Source organism: Siphateles boraxobius, unplaced genomic scaffold (genome assembly GCF_051911475.1).
Source record: "Siphateles boraxobius isolate OS27281-9 unplaced genomic scaffold, OSU_SipBor_1 1, whole genome shotgun sequence".
NCBI classification, from domain to species: domain Eukaryota; kingdom Metazoa; phylum Chordata; class Actinopteri; order Cypriniformes; family Leuciscidae; genus Siphateles; species Siphateles boraxobius.
In genome coordinates this window covers 29,163,642-29,179,411 of record NW_027508699.1, presented here as the reverse complement: position 1 = coordinate 29,179,411, position 15,770 = coordinate 29,163,642, and the positions used below count along the sequence as shown (strand labels likewise).

At 42.6% G+C, this 15,770-nt stretch overlaps 1 protein-coding gene across 1 annotated transcript in view; it reads left to right on the top strand.

The window, feature by feature from the left end:
- gng7 (guanine nucleotide binding protein (G protein), gamma 7) overlaps nucleotides 1–15,770 on the top strand; it is a 34,258-nt gene that overhangs the window by 13,966 nt on the left and 4,522 nt on the right. The gene's annotated exons all lie outside the window — the stretch shown is intronic.

The window sequence follows — 15,770 nt, the reverse complement described above, 5'->3', positions numbered from 1 at the left end:
ATGCGCGCGGCGGTGCTCTTTAACGGAAGCTTGAATTTTAGCGGAGATTCACTTGCAGAAGCTCGTCCTCTCCTGACAGTGAAATGGACATATTTGTTTGATTTTCTAAAATTTACAGATGGAGAATATACATGTGAAATGTAAGTTAAGCACTGAGGAAAGTACCACGTCTCAAACGCATAAACAGCGCAAGTAACGTTATTTATCTGTCAGTCAGCAACAGTTTCTGTCAGAGCATCTGAAAGGGCAAGCTGCTTTAAACTTGTTAACTATATCTTACCAGTTATTTTAAAGCGCTTAATATAAGCTTGTGTCATGTTTAGGACAAATTGTAGGCTACCATGTACTTTCACTGCATGAGTTCACACTGCGTCCTCCGCTATTTTTCAGATGTGCTCGTAACAAACTACTGTATCGATATAAACGCTATTGCCTAATTCCATATCGTGGGGATAAAAAATATCGATATATTGTACAAACTCGATATACCGCCAGCCCTAGCTATTAGTTGGTCCATTTACACATGCGTGAGATGGATGCTTTTCGAAAGGTACAAAAACAATGAACTCTCTGCTAACTTAATAAAAAAGTCTAGGTAAATGACAGTAATTATAATAATCTTGCACCGCTATTGTTGTCGTGATTTGTTTTACTGCAGTTTTATAAATTATCCTAGTAATTTAGGATTCAATGTGTAGATACATTTGCATAGTTTGTGCACATTAGTTTTACTTTAGTATTATTTATATACTATTATAGTATTTATTAATATTTTGAATTAGCTTTTATTTGAATATTTAGTTTTCCTTCAAATTTTTTGTTTATTTTTTAGTCATTTTGCAGTATGCAATAGTAACAAATACTATTATATGTTAGTTATTAAATATTTATTTTTATTTCAGTTTTAGTAATTTTGGTATTCCAACTTTTTTTTCATTTAATATTTACTATTTTATTTCAGCTTTATTTCAATTAATAATAGTTAATAGTATAATAATAGTTTCAGTTAACTCTTTCCTTCTTAGTGTTTTTAAAAATGGTTTTAGTTTTAGTTAACTCTTTCCCTGTCAGCGTTTTTTTTAAGTTGCCAGCCAGCACCAGAATTTGATAATTTTCACAACATTTTCAAGGCCACCATATTATTTTGTTGAATGAATATCTGATCATACAATATGTCAAAAGAAAGAACAGAGCCTCTGCTTTTAAACAAAAAAGGAAACACACATTTATTCTAGCATGCATTCTTTTTTTTAATCAACACTTGAATGTGAACAAAAAGTTGAGAAAATCTTGTTTTTCTCATAGACTACGTCCGGATCTTAAAGATGATCAAAACAGTTTTGATTTATATGCCGTCTAATGTTTGATGATTGCGTTAGCTAACATGTGCGTAAGCAATGCTTCGATCGCTTGTTTCTGCTGCTTCTTCGCCTGTGTTTTGATCCAGAGATTCTGTACTCTTTCAGAAGGTATAGCAGTGAAACATGGATTGCCGAAAAATTTTGTCAATGGCGGGGAAGCGTTGTGTCATTAATGATGGAAAATTCCATCAATGGCGGGGAAATAGTTAACAAAAATATCACTGGTGTACATAAAACCATGGGGTTTATTAGTTTTTTATTATCGATTCACATCCCTGTACAAAAAAAATTTAATCTTAAAAAAAAATCCTTAGACCCTCCGTTTGTCTGTTCAGTTGTAGTTTGTGGGTTCTCCTGGCATTGGATTACCCTGAACTGTTTGTAAATTATGTAATCATCACTGAGTCATCATATGTGCTTAAAAATCACAAATCACCTGTGCATGTTTACAATAGGAGAATGCTTTCCTTGAGTCGCTTCATTGCAGCTTTTCATTGCAACGAGTGGGCCAAGCTGAAATAAAGCACTAAGAGTTTGTTGTCTATGACCATGCCATAGTCATTGAAGAGGTCTGTATTTATATTTGAAGAAGGAATGGAGAACATTAGCTGAACCGCGTGTTGAACCATGCTAATTTGTCTCTTGTTTCTATACATGGAGCTCGAGGGAGATGCGTGTAATGTGCGTCATGGAGTGCAGATTCAAGTAAAGCAGTACAGCGGTCAGCGGGGGAGGGTGTCAGCAGAACTTTGGCACTTGTGAGATGTCACAGAGGTCATCACAAAGGTCATCTAGTGTGGTGTTTGGAGAGCTAGACAACCTCTGTGGGCACTGCAGAAAAACACGGTCACTTCCTGGAGTTATACTATCAGATTAAAGAAGAAGAGGAAGGGTTTCCCAGAAAGAATGCAATACTCTGGATCAAAGATGAAACTGGCCTTTCTTGTAGCCTTGGACAGTTTGTATAGTCATAAATTATACTAAGCCTTTTGCAGGTGTTCTGCAAAGGGGCGCTGTAACAGGGTGGGGATAATTCCAGGTAGTTTTTGGACATATGTTTCATTGTGCATACTTAAAAAAATATTTTAATTTTCTTTTTCTTTTATATTTTTAACATTTTGTCAGAACCTCTACTAAATTAAAAAGTTATTTTATTTATTTAAAAAAAAAGAAGAAAGATTCTCAATTTATCCAGAATCGTGCAGCTCTAATGGATTTTCATACTGTACATTAAAAATGTTGTGATGTCTAAGTTAAACTTAAAATTGTTTAAAAAGATTTTTTTTATTGACCATGACATGAAAATAATTTTTGGCTTACCAGCATCTGACAAAACTTTTATATCGTCGTGCATTGTTAATCTATCCCACTAAGTAGTGTCATATTTACATTTGAGTGATGGGATGATGTCATTCCTTTGAAGTCTGCATGAACCAAAAATTGCGATCATCTTTTCTTCTGAGTTATCCGCGTCAAAATGGAATCTAAGGGTGTATTCACACCAGGAAAGTCCGATAGTTCACTTGCTTTGGTCCGGACCAAATACATTTGTTTTTTGTTTTTTTTGGTACGGTTCGCTTTCACACTGCTCTTTTTGCAAGTGAACCAAAATCTGTAAACAAAACCACACGTGTGTCGTGCCGACTCGGTGTCATTGGTTGTTGCGTTTAATCTTACACAGATACAATAGTGCTATTTTCTGATTTGCTAACAACACCAGAGGAGACGCCCTTGATTCTTGCCGGTTCCACAGTGAGAGCGGCGCGGCCAGAGTTTTGGGCGCCGCGGCATATTAAATATATTACAAATAGTTTTTCAGCGTGAGAAATACAATGTGTGGCGGGAGAGCGTGACAGTCACTCATTTCGGTCTTTTGTCACGCTCTCCCGCCAATGCGTGACACTTGAGAGCCCTGTCACTCATTCATTCATTCATTCCATTCCAATGATGCACACACGACACGCAAAAAGACGCGCAACAGTATCGTGTGGCCAGACAGCGGAAGCCTGTTAACTCAAAGGCGCAGTGCTTTCTTGCAATTGGGTCGGTTCATGTTCACACCGTAAACGAACCGTACCAGAGTTCATTGGAACCGTACCGAGACCGCCTCTTCAGCTAGGTCTCGGTTCGGTTGTTTGGTCCGCACCCGAGTTCGATTGCTGTATTCACACCTGCCCAAAAGGTCCGCACCAAGGGGGTAAATGAACTAGAGTTCGATTCAATCGAACCAAACAAGGCAGGTGTGAATACACCCTTAAAAGCACAGAAATGTTGGGCTGGACTTTATTTTTCTATCGGGAATTGATTGGATCATTGGATTGTTGTTGTTTGCTAATTGCTGCTGGAGGGGAGGGATTATTGTCTCGCCCCCATGAAGAGATTGTGAAGGGAAAGTGAAGTTGATGTTTTTGTTAAAAGATTGATAGGGCACAAATGAAAAAAAAAATGTGCACGGTTTAATTATGCTAAACACTATATTCCATAAGAAATAAGAATTTTCAATTTTGATTTCATGGAGACATTAAGTTATCGGTGTTCCCAACAGTGCTGTAGTTTTATCAGAGGGTAAAAGAGGAAAGACATTCTCAGTGCTCTTGCGTCACAGGCTGCCTTGACCGCAAATGTCTCGCGTCATCTCAAATATCTCCCAACCTCCACACATGTATATTCCCACAAGGACAGACCCAACCACGCTGTCCCATCTAGTCTCTTTCAGTCCAAACACAGTGTCTCCGTAGGTGGCACAGCTCTGAAAGACATTGAGGAGAACATGGCTATTATTTCCTCCACGTGTCGTCCTTATTCACAGCTCAAAATGATATAATGATCAAAGTGTCATATTTGCTCAACATGTTGCAGACTTTCCAGTGTAAACGGCTGCTGACTTCAAGGAGCTGGAAAACAGACAGAATGCTATATTTGGTAATGGGCAAGTCAACTCCAGAATCCCCAGATAAGAGCCAATCATACTTACTGTAAGCTGCATTGCACCCCTAGGAGTTCCCCATTTCCGTCTATTCAGCTTCCTTTGCCCTTATAAGGAAGCGGACTGGGGGAGGAAGTCTGTTGTTGTGAAAGAGGCTGGTTAGTCACTTTCTCTGTTCTGCCCTGTATGCTTGTTTACTGTCTGATTACAATGGTTAATTACTATGCACCTGGCTCTGATTCCAACCTCAAAGGCCTTGTTTGTGTCCAATGTGCACACACATCATGCTAGAACCACATATTTGCATGAGTGACCCTGTGAGTAAACCAAGTCTCCCACTTCTAGAGTCACTCAATCACAAAGGGTCTGACCGCCTAACATTCTCCTGGAGGTCAGTGAATCATGAAAAGGCTGTTATGATTTGTGCCATTTCGTAAATACCCAATTCTTAGAATAGGATGTGTATTTTTTTTTGGTTCCACTGCAGATGTTTATCAGCTCATGCACCTTCCTGAGTCACGTAGAGTTTCTCGCGTTTCTAGATCCGGTTTTGGTGCAATCTAATATTTGGTAAAGTATACTTCAGTTTCTTTCCATCCATGACTGGAAAAAAAGGCACCTATGAAGTAGATGCAGAGGGGACATGGCTCTCCCACACACGCTTTTTGTGTTTTGACTAGATGCACTTCCTGACCTCATCCTCCTGTCACCTTCATTTCAGGTTTTGTAGGGGCAAGGTTATCGTTCATTTTTCCTCCCGCTCAGGTTTAACCTCAACCTCACTTTGGCGAGTTGTAAAAATAGGGGCCTCCTCCCAAGGCAATAGAGAAACATCTTTCTGTGCTTTTCTGGCATTAACTGCCTGTTCTCTTACGAGAGTATCTCTCATACTGCGTAATATCTTACGGTATGGGGAAAACCTCTTTTCCACGAGATATTGAAGCCAAAAATTATCCTTAATTTTTAATCAATGTAAAACGCTTTGCGACAGCATGCAGACATAGGCAAGGCAGCTTGCGTGCCTATTGGCTGACCTGTGGCAAAAGCAGCAGCCTATCGACAGAGGCCCTGCGAGACATGACACCCAATGGGGCACTTCGCGCCCATATACGTCACGTCCCGCCAGAATAGGCGTGGCCTTGGCCTATAAATACAGATCGATAGGCTGATACAAACTGATTTTCATCTCTTCAGCGAAGCATCTGCATTGCTGGATCCGGAGTGAGAAGCCGCGCCGTCTGAGGAAAAGCATACAGCGGGACGAGCCTTGAGTCTGAAGTCGCTGGCATCGCCGCCTTTAGCCGCCGTACCTGCTAAGCTTTCCGGCGTCATATCCTTTCCATTCAAGTGTGTGTGTGTGTTCGCCGCTGCGACACACGCTTTTTTCACTGTTTCTCTCCCTCCTGAAAGAGCTGCGTCTTTCTCAAGATGCATAGGTCCTGCGGCTCGTGTCGAGCCACACTCAGTGAAGAGGATCGCCATGTCATCTGCGTTTCCTGCCTGGGTGAGGATCATGCGGCTCTCGCTCTCGTCGACGGCGGATGCCATCACTGTGAGCTACTGCCTATGGTGACTCTGAGGACTCGCCTGGCATCTTTCTCAGAGCCTGCACTTCAACCCGCTGCAGCGCCGCGCCGTAAAAAGCGCCGTGCACAGCGTGGCCCCGAGCCTTCTCCTGCCCGCCAAAGCTCGCCGGTTCGCCCGCCAGCTTCGCCGGCACAATCCAGACCCGCCCCTTTTCTTCCTGAACTTCACGAAGAAGTCGCGAGGTCCTGGAACGCCCCCCTCTCGGCCAGGGTGCGTACCTCTGCCTCTGCTGCATTCTCCACTGTGGACGGTGCGAAAGACAGAGGATACCTTTCTCTTCCCCCAGTGGAAGCAGCGGTAGCTTCCCATCTCTGCCCGCCCTCTGCAGGTCGGCGAGCTCAGATAACGCTACCATCTAAAGCCTGCCGAGTGACGTCATCCATGCACGGTCGCGCATACACCGCCGCCGGGCAAGCCTCGTCAGCACTACACACAATGGCCATCCTGCAGATCTTCCAGGCCGACCTTCTCCGAAAAATGGATGAGGAAGGCGCTGAATCAATCAGCGTTGCGGATTTAAGGAGCTCTACAGACCTGGCTCTACGCGTTACGAAATCAGCTGCACAGGCCATTGGGCGGAACATGGCCTCTCTCACCGTGGCTGAGAGACATCTGTGGTTGACGCTGTCTGAAATGACTGAAGCGGAGCGCGCTGTATTTCTCGACGCGCCCATTTCGTCAACTCTCCGATCTGCGTCAAAGATTTCGCGGTCAGATTCCAAGAGGTTCAAAAGACATCGCAGGCTATGAAGCACTTCCTCCCGAAGCGCTCTAGTTCCGAAACAGGTCGCTCTAAACAGCCGCCTGCCCGGAGCTCCCAGCCGCAGCCTGCACCACCCGCCGCTTCTCAACGCCGCCAGGCCTGAGAACAGAGACCGCGCTCTCGCTCTACCGGACGCCGCCCCCCTCAGCGCGGGCCCCGGCCGAGGATCGAAATCAAGCACGAGGTCTCAAAGCCTTCCTAGCCTCTCTAGGAAAGCGACGGTGTTCAAATCCCGCTGCGGCCGGGTTTTCACCAAAACATTTCGCTCGTCCAGTTCCATGCAATGTGACTGTTCCAGTGTATTTAGCAGTCAACAAGCCGGTTCATTTGCCCGCTTGCCTGCACACAAAAGCCGTTTTTACGGCTATCCAGATAAATCCAATAAAGAGTGTATTTTCTGGTGTTCCGGCCACGGCCGATGGTGTTATGAGTGCTGTAAGAATGCCCACGTCCCAGTGCCCATTCCCACACCCAGACACAGCCCGCCATAGCGCAGGGCTAGCACAAATAAAATCGACTCAGGTCGATTGTGCAAACAATGTAGTGAATGTGCCCACAACACAGTGCCCACAAACACTACACAATGCGTGTCCCTCGGTTTCTGTAAAAACGAAACCGACACACATTCAGTCATCACAAGCCGACGGTGTTATAAGTGCAGTGAATGTGCCCGCTGTCCCGCGCCCACATTCCCTCACAGACACGCTCATCCCCACGGGGTTTGTCCCGCTCGCTTTCTCTCCACAACCGGTCATAGAGAATTCGAGCGCGTTCAGGCTGCCCGCCGTGATCGGTGCGCTTCCCGCCTCGCACGTTGTAAACACAGTGTTTATGTCTCAGCACACCGTCGCTCTGCAACCGCTGCAATGCCGCGGCCAGAGCCCGGATTTCATTCTACCCCTAGCTATGGACGTGGCTCTCGCACCCCTGATACTTCGGGGCATGCGAGTGTTGAACTACTTGGACGATTGGCTGATTCTAGCTCGATCACATTCAGAGCTCATAGAACACAGGACCACATTGCTCGAGCATCTCGAGAATCTGGGTCTCACAGTCAATTGGGCGAAAAGTTTGCTGTTTCCCAGCCAGAAAATCTCTTTTCTGGGAACAGTGCTGGACTCGCTGTCTATGACAGCACGTCTATCGCCAGAGCGAGAACTGGGCATTCAGCGCGCCGCAAAATCATTCCACCGCGGCTCTACAGTGCCGCTCAAAAGGTTTCAGAAGATGCAGGCCCCCGGAACGCCTCGATTTGGCATCCTCACCCGGATTTATGGTCCCTAAATGCATGGGCCATCAACGGGTACCCGCTAACCTCCCACAGGGAGTGTTAAATACAATCACGCAGGCTAGAGCCCCGTCTACTAGACGGCTCTATTCCTCGAAGTGGTCTGTATTCATTGCCTGGTGTCAAGCTCAGGGCTTTTCACCCGCAGACTGCGGGGTTACGGAAGTGCTCTCCATCCTTCAGGAGCTGCTGGATAAGGGCAGGACCCCATCCACGCTCAAAGTGTACGTGGCGGCCATAGCGGCGTTTGCAAAACCGACGTCTGGCCAGCCACTGGGGAAAAACGACCTGGTCGTGCGATTCCTCAGGGGAGCCCGGAGGCTAAATCCTCCCAGACCCTTTTTACGGTTTTGGAAGCCATGAAAGGTGCCCCATTCGAGCCAATCCATTTGTCAGACATGAAACATCTGTCTCTCAAAACGGTATTCCTTATGGCTCTCGCTTCAGTGAAGCGTGTAGGGGACTTGCAAGCGCTTTCAGTAAGCGCGTCATGCATGGAGTTTGGGCCTAATGACTCGAAAGTCATACTCAAACCAAATCTCTCAACACACCGTTCAGGGCCCAGGTTATATCCCTGTGCGCCCTCCCGGCTCGTGATGAGGAGGAGGATGCGAGTCTCCTCTGATCCCACTGTGACCTTATGTGTCCCACTCGTCGGTCTTCAGACAGACAGAGCAGCTCTTCGTTTTGTTTGGCGGACGCTCCAGGGGACTGGCCACATCAAAACAGAGCCTATCCAGATGGATAGTTGATGCCATAGTGCTGGCTTACACTTCTATGGGCCTGTAGTGTCCTTTGGTTGTCAGAGCGCACTCCACGAGAGGTATGGCCTCGTCGTGGGCATGGTCTAGCGGGATCTCCTTGCAAGATATCTGTATGGCGGCAGGCTGGGCTTCGCCGTCTACATTTATAAGGTGTTATAACCTAGAGGTTCTCGCCTTACAGGCTAAGCTGCTGTCGGTCTAGAATTCAGTATTATCTGTCCCGCTTTGCCGGCGCAGAATACTGAGTCATTGCTTATGCACACTGATCGAGAAAACAGCTCCATGGGTGCTGAATAACCCGTACTGTTACCCAGTTCAGGTGAACAAGTTCACCCTGTCTGTTTGGAACACTGTTAACATAACTAGCTCCTGTAGGATGCTATTTCATGGGGAATGATGCTTGCAGCCTCTCTTCCCCGACTCTCTGTGAGTCTACGGTGATTATGCACTATATGGGCCCCGAGCTACTTTAGTGTCGGATCCCAGTACGCACGGCGTGTTGCATTGTGTTCCCCATAGCGTAAGATATTACGCAGTACGAGAGATACTCTCGTAAGAGAACGTAGAGAGGGAACGAGTACTGCGTATCTTGCCGTGCATACTACAGCTTGGTTCGCTTCAGCGATGAAAACCAGTTTGTATCAGCCTATCGATCTGTATTTATAGGCCAAGGCCACGCCTATTCTGGCGGGACGTGACGTGTATGGGCGCGAAGTGCCCCATTGGGTGTCATGTCTCACAGGGCCTCTGTCAATAGGCTGCTGCTTTTGCCACAGGTCAGCCAATAGGCACGCAAGCTGCCTTGCATATGTCTGCATGCTGTCGCAAAGCGTTTTACATTGATTAAAAATTAAGGATAATTTTTGGCTTCAATATCTCGTGGAAAAGAGGTTTTCCCCATAGCGTAAGATATTACGCAGTACTCGTTCCCTCTCTAGAGAGAACCGAGTACGTTTTTCCAGACACGGGGCGTTGTGCATATTCAACCTTGCATCTGTTTTCAGTATCTGTCATTGGTAGAGTGAATCTTTCAATGTGCAATTTGACAGAAGCTGTCGGTTTGCATGTTTTTGCTTACAAATTTACTTTCTCATTGTAAGTTTGAAAAAAAATAAGCATATTGCATATATCGGTTAGTTAGTTAGTTTTGCATACAAATGGCCTTGCTCTCTTTTATTTTCTATTTCCATTCCATTTCTGGTGATCTAAGAGAATATTCCAAATGGTTTTAATCTGCAAAATTATTAGGCCGACACATAACGATGTAAATCAAACGCTTTGTCTTTGCATTTGGCTTCTAAATAGTTTTTTTTTTTTTTTGGTGTGTGTGTAATAAATTTACTCTCCTTGTTGAACTTTGATCAATTAAATCCATTAAAAAAGACATTTATAATGTTATAGAAGATTTCTTACAAAAACTTCAAATAAATTTCAAATAACTGCTGTTCTTCTGAACTTTGTTCATCAAAAAAGTATCATGTTTCATCATAACAAGAAATGTTTCATGAGAACCAAATCAAGCAATATTAGAATAATTTCTGAAGGATCATGTGACACTGAAGTCTGGAGTAATGAAGCTGAAAATTTAGCTTTGCCATCACAGGAATAAATTACTTTAAATATATTTGTATATAAGAAAACTTTTGTTTTAAAATTCATCAAAGATTCACAATATTTCTGTTTTACTGTATGTTGGATCAAATAAATGCAGCCCTGGTGAGCATAAGAGACAAAGCTAAAAGAAAAAGGCCAAGCTCAAAATGCTACATTGTTTTTTTGCTCCATCTCTCTATACACCAATGGACCTACAAATGTTGAAGACCCCTGTTTTAAAGTATGTTCACTAGTATGTTGCATTAAGCATCCCATTAGGAGTATTTATGGCTTACATGTCTTGTGAAAACTGGATTTGTGGCCACAATTGCTTCTTGTAACGTTCAACACAAATTGCATCGGACCGCATTCCTACAATTCCTCTGAACGTTTAAACAAATGCTTAAGGAATTCATTAGCAACCATTTTTCACTGTATGACCATTTAAAGTTATTATCATAAAGTGGCTTGACTTGAGCTAGTCAGGCATTTTCACATCTCTCTTTTGTTCGCCTTTTTGTCAAACAAGTTTTTAACAGGGTGGTGTAGGTACCACGGAGTGATGCACACACCGGCAATGCCAGCTCCACCTGTCTGATCAAACTTTTCAGTGGGGTGTTGGAGATGTTGCACCGGTCCCTGACCTCAAGAGTTCAACATAGTCATCATTATAATTCACTTGTAAGCTCATTATATTGATGCTTGGAAACTTTTTATAAACAAAAGGCCACTGAGAACAGTTCCATAATGCTCATTTTTACAGTGTCGGGTCTTTGTATTTTTGCATGGCCCATGTGTCTGCCAGGACTGTAAAGTAATTGTTCTGCAGGGAACACGTTGTATAAGCCTGTCCAAACAATTTCCACCCACTTCAGTCATTTGTACCTCTGTCTATTTTTCTGTCTGCCTGGTCATGAGTCTGTCCGTCTCGGTGTCTCTCTACAGATCCGTCCCCACTGGTCACACCCAGACACACAGGCGCAAGCACACACATTTTCTGTGACCCCTCTGTGCACATACATGCTGACGTGAGAAAACACTCCCTCACTTGATCTCAGCTGGGAGATGAGAAATCCCATTCATTTCCTCCTCGTTTTCCTTCCATGCCCCTCATTTCCCTCCCCTTCAAGTGTGCTGCTATGCTGGAAAGTCCTGTAAGCTGAGGAAAACACTTCTGGCATTTCTGTTGGCAGCTGATCAAGCTGTATGTGTTTTCTTGTAAGAAGCTTTGCAGCAGCTGACTGAGCCTGCCAGTTTCGTCGAAGGGTGTGGAACGTAACAGTCATTTGGAGTCAATTGTTTAGCACGGCTACATTTTGATCTTGCCATGAACTCCCTGCTCTTATAGTGTGCATAAAATATAGTGTAATTCTCACTCCACTGTTGTCACCAAACAGAATTGCATAAATAATAAATGTTTTTGAATAGGTTTTTATAGGTTTATACTATCCCTTTAGAGGGCTTGACAATAAGGACTGCCCTATGCCCTGTGGCCAGCGTAAAAGTTTGTCATTTGCTCGTGTGTTTAAGCCTTTGCAGTTTAAATATTCAAGCGGAAAATGACATGAAAGAGAACTCGATTCAATACCCATGCGCTGTGTGAGAAGTTTTTTGTGTGCAACAGACGTCTGAAGCACGCACACAAAAATGTATGATGCCATTTTGGCTTACATATAATAGGGATGTGCAAAACTTCATACTTTCAACATTGACTACTAGTTGGTGGTTAGCCTGCTTTTTGTCCATGTGTGTTAGCATTGAGGCAAATCAGTTTGCTAGTGTTGACAGGAAACTGACCAAAAATACTGATGACTCATACTGTACTACACAGATTTTAGATTTTCTGCTTTCTGGCTTATCTCTTGACACTTTTTAATCATATATATATATATATATATATATATATATATATATATATATATATATATATATATATATATATATATATATATATATATATATATAATTTTTTAATTTTTTAAAATAAATGCAGCCTTGGTGAGTATAAGGGAGAAAAAAACGCACTGACCCCAAACTTTTGCACAGTACGTTAAACATCAGCTTTAGCTCACGAATGGCCATAGTGGTTACTGCTGCTCATTGAAAAGATGATGAATTTGATTGCATTTTTGTTCTAAGCTATTTTAAATATTATTATAACTCCTTGTTTAAGTACATCATAAACTGGTATTAGCAATGATGGAGCAGCTATTATTTGCACATGCTTAAGCAATGAGCAGGCACAAATTCCAGTGGCCATAATCACCCAGGCTCAAATTTTCTTTTGGTTGTCGGTATGAGGCATCTTTCCCTGCCAGACTCAAAGGACCGTTGGTCAGGGTTTGTTGCCAGAACTATTTTCGCTATTTTCTTCTCTCTTCCCCCTCTTTTCCTCCCTCACTCTCCTTGTTTAGAACAGTCATATACGGAATTCCCGCCGAGCACTCAAAGAGCGGGAATGTATAGGAAGCATCTGGAGCCTGGTGAGATTACTGAGAGAGCTGGCACGTTGCCACCAGGTGTCCGTTAGAGGCAAGGGCTTTTTGATTTAACACTACCGCTTGATTGTGAAGCTGGCGGGAACTGAACTCAAGAAAAACGTCTGCCTGCAATGCTGCACATATCAGAACAGACTGTGACCAAACAGAATGATGCATACTTCGGATTCTCACTTGACCACTGTTTACATGCTGTATCCTTGATTTATCAGTGCTTTTTGCTTTTTAGATGCTTCAGGGACATTTCAAATGGGTTAGAAGCATGCATAATTATTTTGCTAACATTAGCTAATGCGTTAGAAATCATGAACAATAAACAATGAATTTAAAAATGCATTAGTGTATATATAAAAATTTACATTTACCTAGATGTAAAAGTGTTGTTCAGTGTTAGTTAACTTATTTCAATTCATTAAACGTATCTATTTACTGAATACATTTTTATTATTGTTGAATATGCAACACCTCAATGTGGTTGAAAATGGAGCATGGGGACTCAAGGGTGGGGTGCAGTTTTTTCCAGTGTCCCTTCCTCCTCTTCCTCACTGGATCAGAATTCCACAGAGTGGAGAAAGAGATGCCTGTTTTAGAGACTCTCCACAGTTATGCGAAAGAGCATGGTTTGATTGCACGTGAGGTTAATTTCAGCTCAGAGAGAGAATGAGAATGAGCTCTGTGTCTGTGTCTGTGTGTCTGTGTGTGTGTCTGTGTCTGTGTGTGTGTGTGTGTGTGTGTGTGTGTGTGTGTGTGTGTGTGTGTGTGTGTGTGTGTGTGTGTGTGTGTGTGTGTGTGTGTGTGTGTGTGTGTGTGTGTGTGTGTGTGTGTGTGTGTGAGTTTGTGTGTGTGTGTGTGTGTGTGTGTGTGTGTGTGTGTGTGTGTGTGTGTGTGTGTGTGTGTGTGTGTGTGTGTGTGTGTGTGTGTGTGTGTGTGTGTGTGTGTGTGTGATGGATAATGAGACTGACTCTGAGGAGAAAATAAACTCAGTGGTGCCTTGTGACATAGTTTAAACCTTTTGGATTTAAACCACTTTTTGTAGAGTAACTGTATTGTAAAATGGCAATAAATGCAAATCTGTGACCACACTTTGGCAACCCTTTATGAAAAAGGTACACTTTAGGATAATTTTAAAGAGTACTTATTCTGGAAATAATATACTTAATAAAATAAGGAATAATATATTAAGAAAATAATGAATAATATATTAAGAAAATAAATGAGTCTCATCTGAATGTTAATGCAATTAAATAAAAATATATGAAAGTTTATATTGATATTAAATGCAAATAGCTTTAGAGTATATTTTATATGCAGTATTTCATAACCCACTACAGTGCCTCAATATGTTAATCAACACACCAGAATACGTGTACTTTAAAGCATATTGAATTAAAATATACTTTAGAATTAAATTTACATTATTAAAATTGCACTTTTTAAAAGTTGTGGTAATACTCAGTCCTGAAAGTGTACTCTCTTTAAGGATACTTAAGTGGTATTTATTTCACTAATATTAGATTATATGCAATTTTAGAAATGTATACTTTGAAGAACACTACAATTGCACATTACATACAATTAAACACATTTCATTTTCACAAGGGTAGTGAAATCACAGATCTAGATGCAATGCGATTGCACGTCGGACATGTATTTCATCCTTCACATATTTGATTACGCATCGTGTCATGTATGCTTGTAAGATGAAGACTATTTTGATTACGCAAAAAACAGCTGTAGCTTGATAAAAGCTGAAAATGTAAACATGCTTACATAACGTGAAAGTATAATGCATGCATCTGTGTAGAATCATAATTTCTAGCACATTTCTGGTTGCCAACTACAAAAACAGTGGCAGTCTTAGTCAATTTGAAATTTGCAGTGAATATTAAAATCAAATAACCAAGTATTTAGTCGCTTTTGTCAATGTAAAACTTTCCAGTAGATAAGATTCAATCCCAGCAGCCTACATGGAGCCTACGTGGTACACACTATTGCTCTGTGTATCCAAAGCTTGTGCCTTTTGGCAGTTTTCCTGTGAGGGTTTTCTTTTTTAAAAAGGAAGATGTGGTTGGAAAAAAAAACTGTGAAGGGAGACATCGTCCTTTATGAGTCCTGTATGTTTGAATGAATATGCCAATGTATTCTAGAGTGCTGCAATTATGTATGCAGGGCTGCTGTGCATATTTCCTGGAATGCAGCACACGGAGCCGTGAAAGAGACTGTGTTTGCTGTGAGAAGACAAAGCCCAGGCACTAAGCAACATGTGTTTAGAACTACGGCCCCTTCTAGGAACGTCCTGGAATGCCAGGGGTGCAGCGCTGGTTTGGGAGCGAGTGCATGGAGCAAAGGGAGGGGGTCGTATAAGGAGTGTGTTTGTCTCCAGAAAGAACCAAACCTTTCACTGCCTCCAGAGTTTCCTCTGTTTTTGCGGTTACTTTGATAGTCACCTCTCTGTGGGTGTGCTGATACTAAAATTTACTCGATGCTGCTAAGTGGTTCTTAAAATGACCTTTTGGAGGTTGTAGCTGTATGAAAGGAAATTTGTATTTAGCAAATCGCATGATAAGAGAAACAGTTTATGCTTTAAAGTAATAGGGACCATTTAGTCACCCTCATGTTGTTTCAAACCTGTATGACTTACTTTCTTCTGTGGAACACAAAATAAGATCCTCTCTCCATACAGTAGAAGTCAATGGGGTTCAATGTTGTTTTGGATCCCATTGAAAAACAGTTGAGAAATCATGATCGAAATGTTTTATTTTTTTTAATCCCTTTTTTATTTTAAGGGTGTGCGTTCATCTTTCCTCACGCATTTTGTTTTCAGAATGTTTGGTCCTAAAATAAGGAGGGAGAAGATAAGCCGGTGTGCTTGGCCTCAGAGGACAGCCGCACCTGTTTTCAGTCGTACCGTTAGTCTGATTGATGGGCCCCCTGAACTGGGTGGTCTGGACTATTGTTTCTAGGTAGTTGTGTGGTCGGAGCTGTCTGAC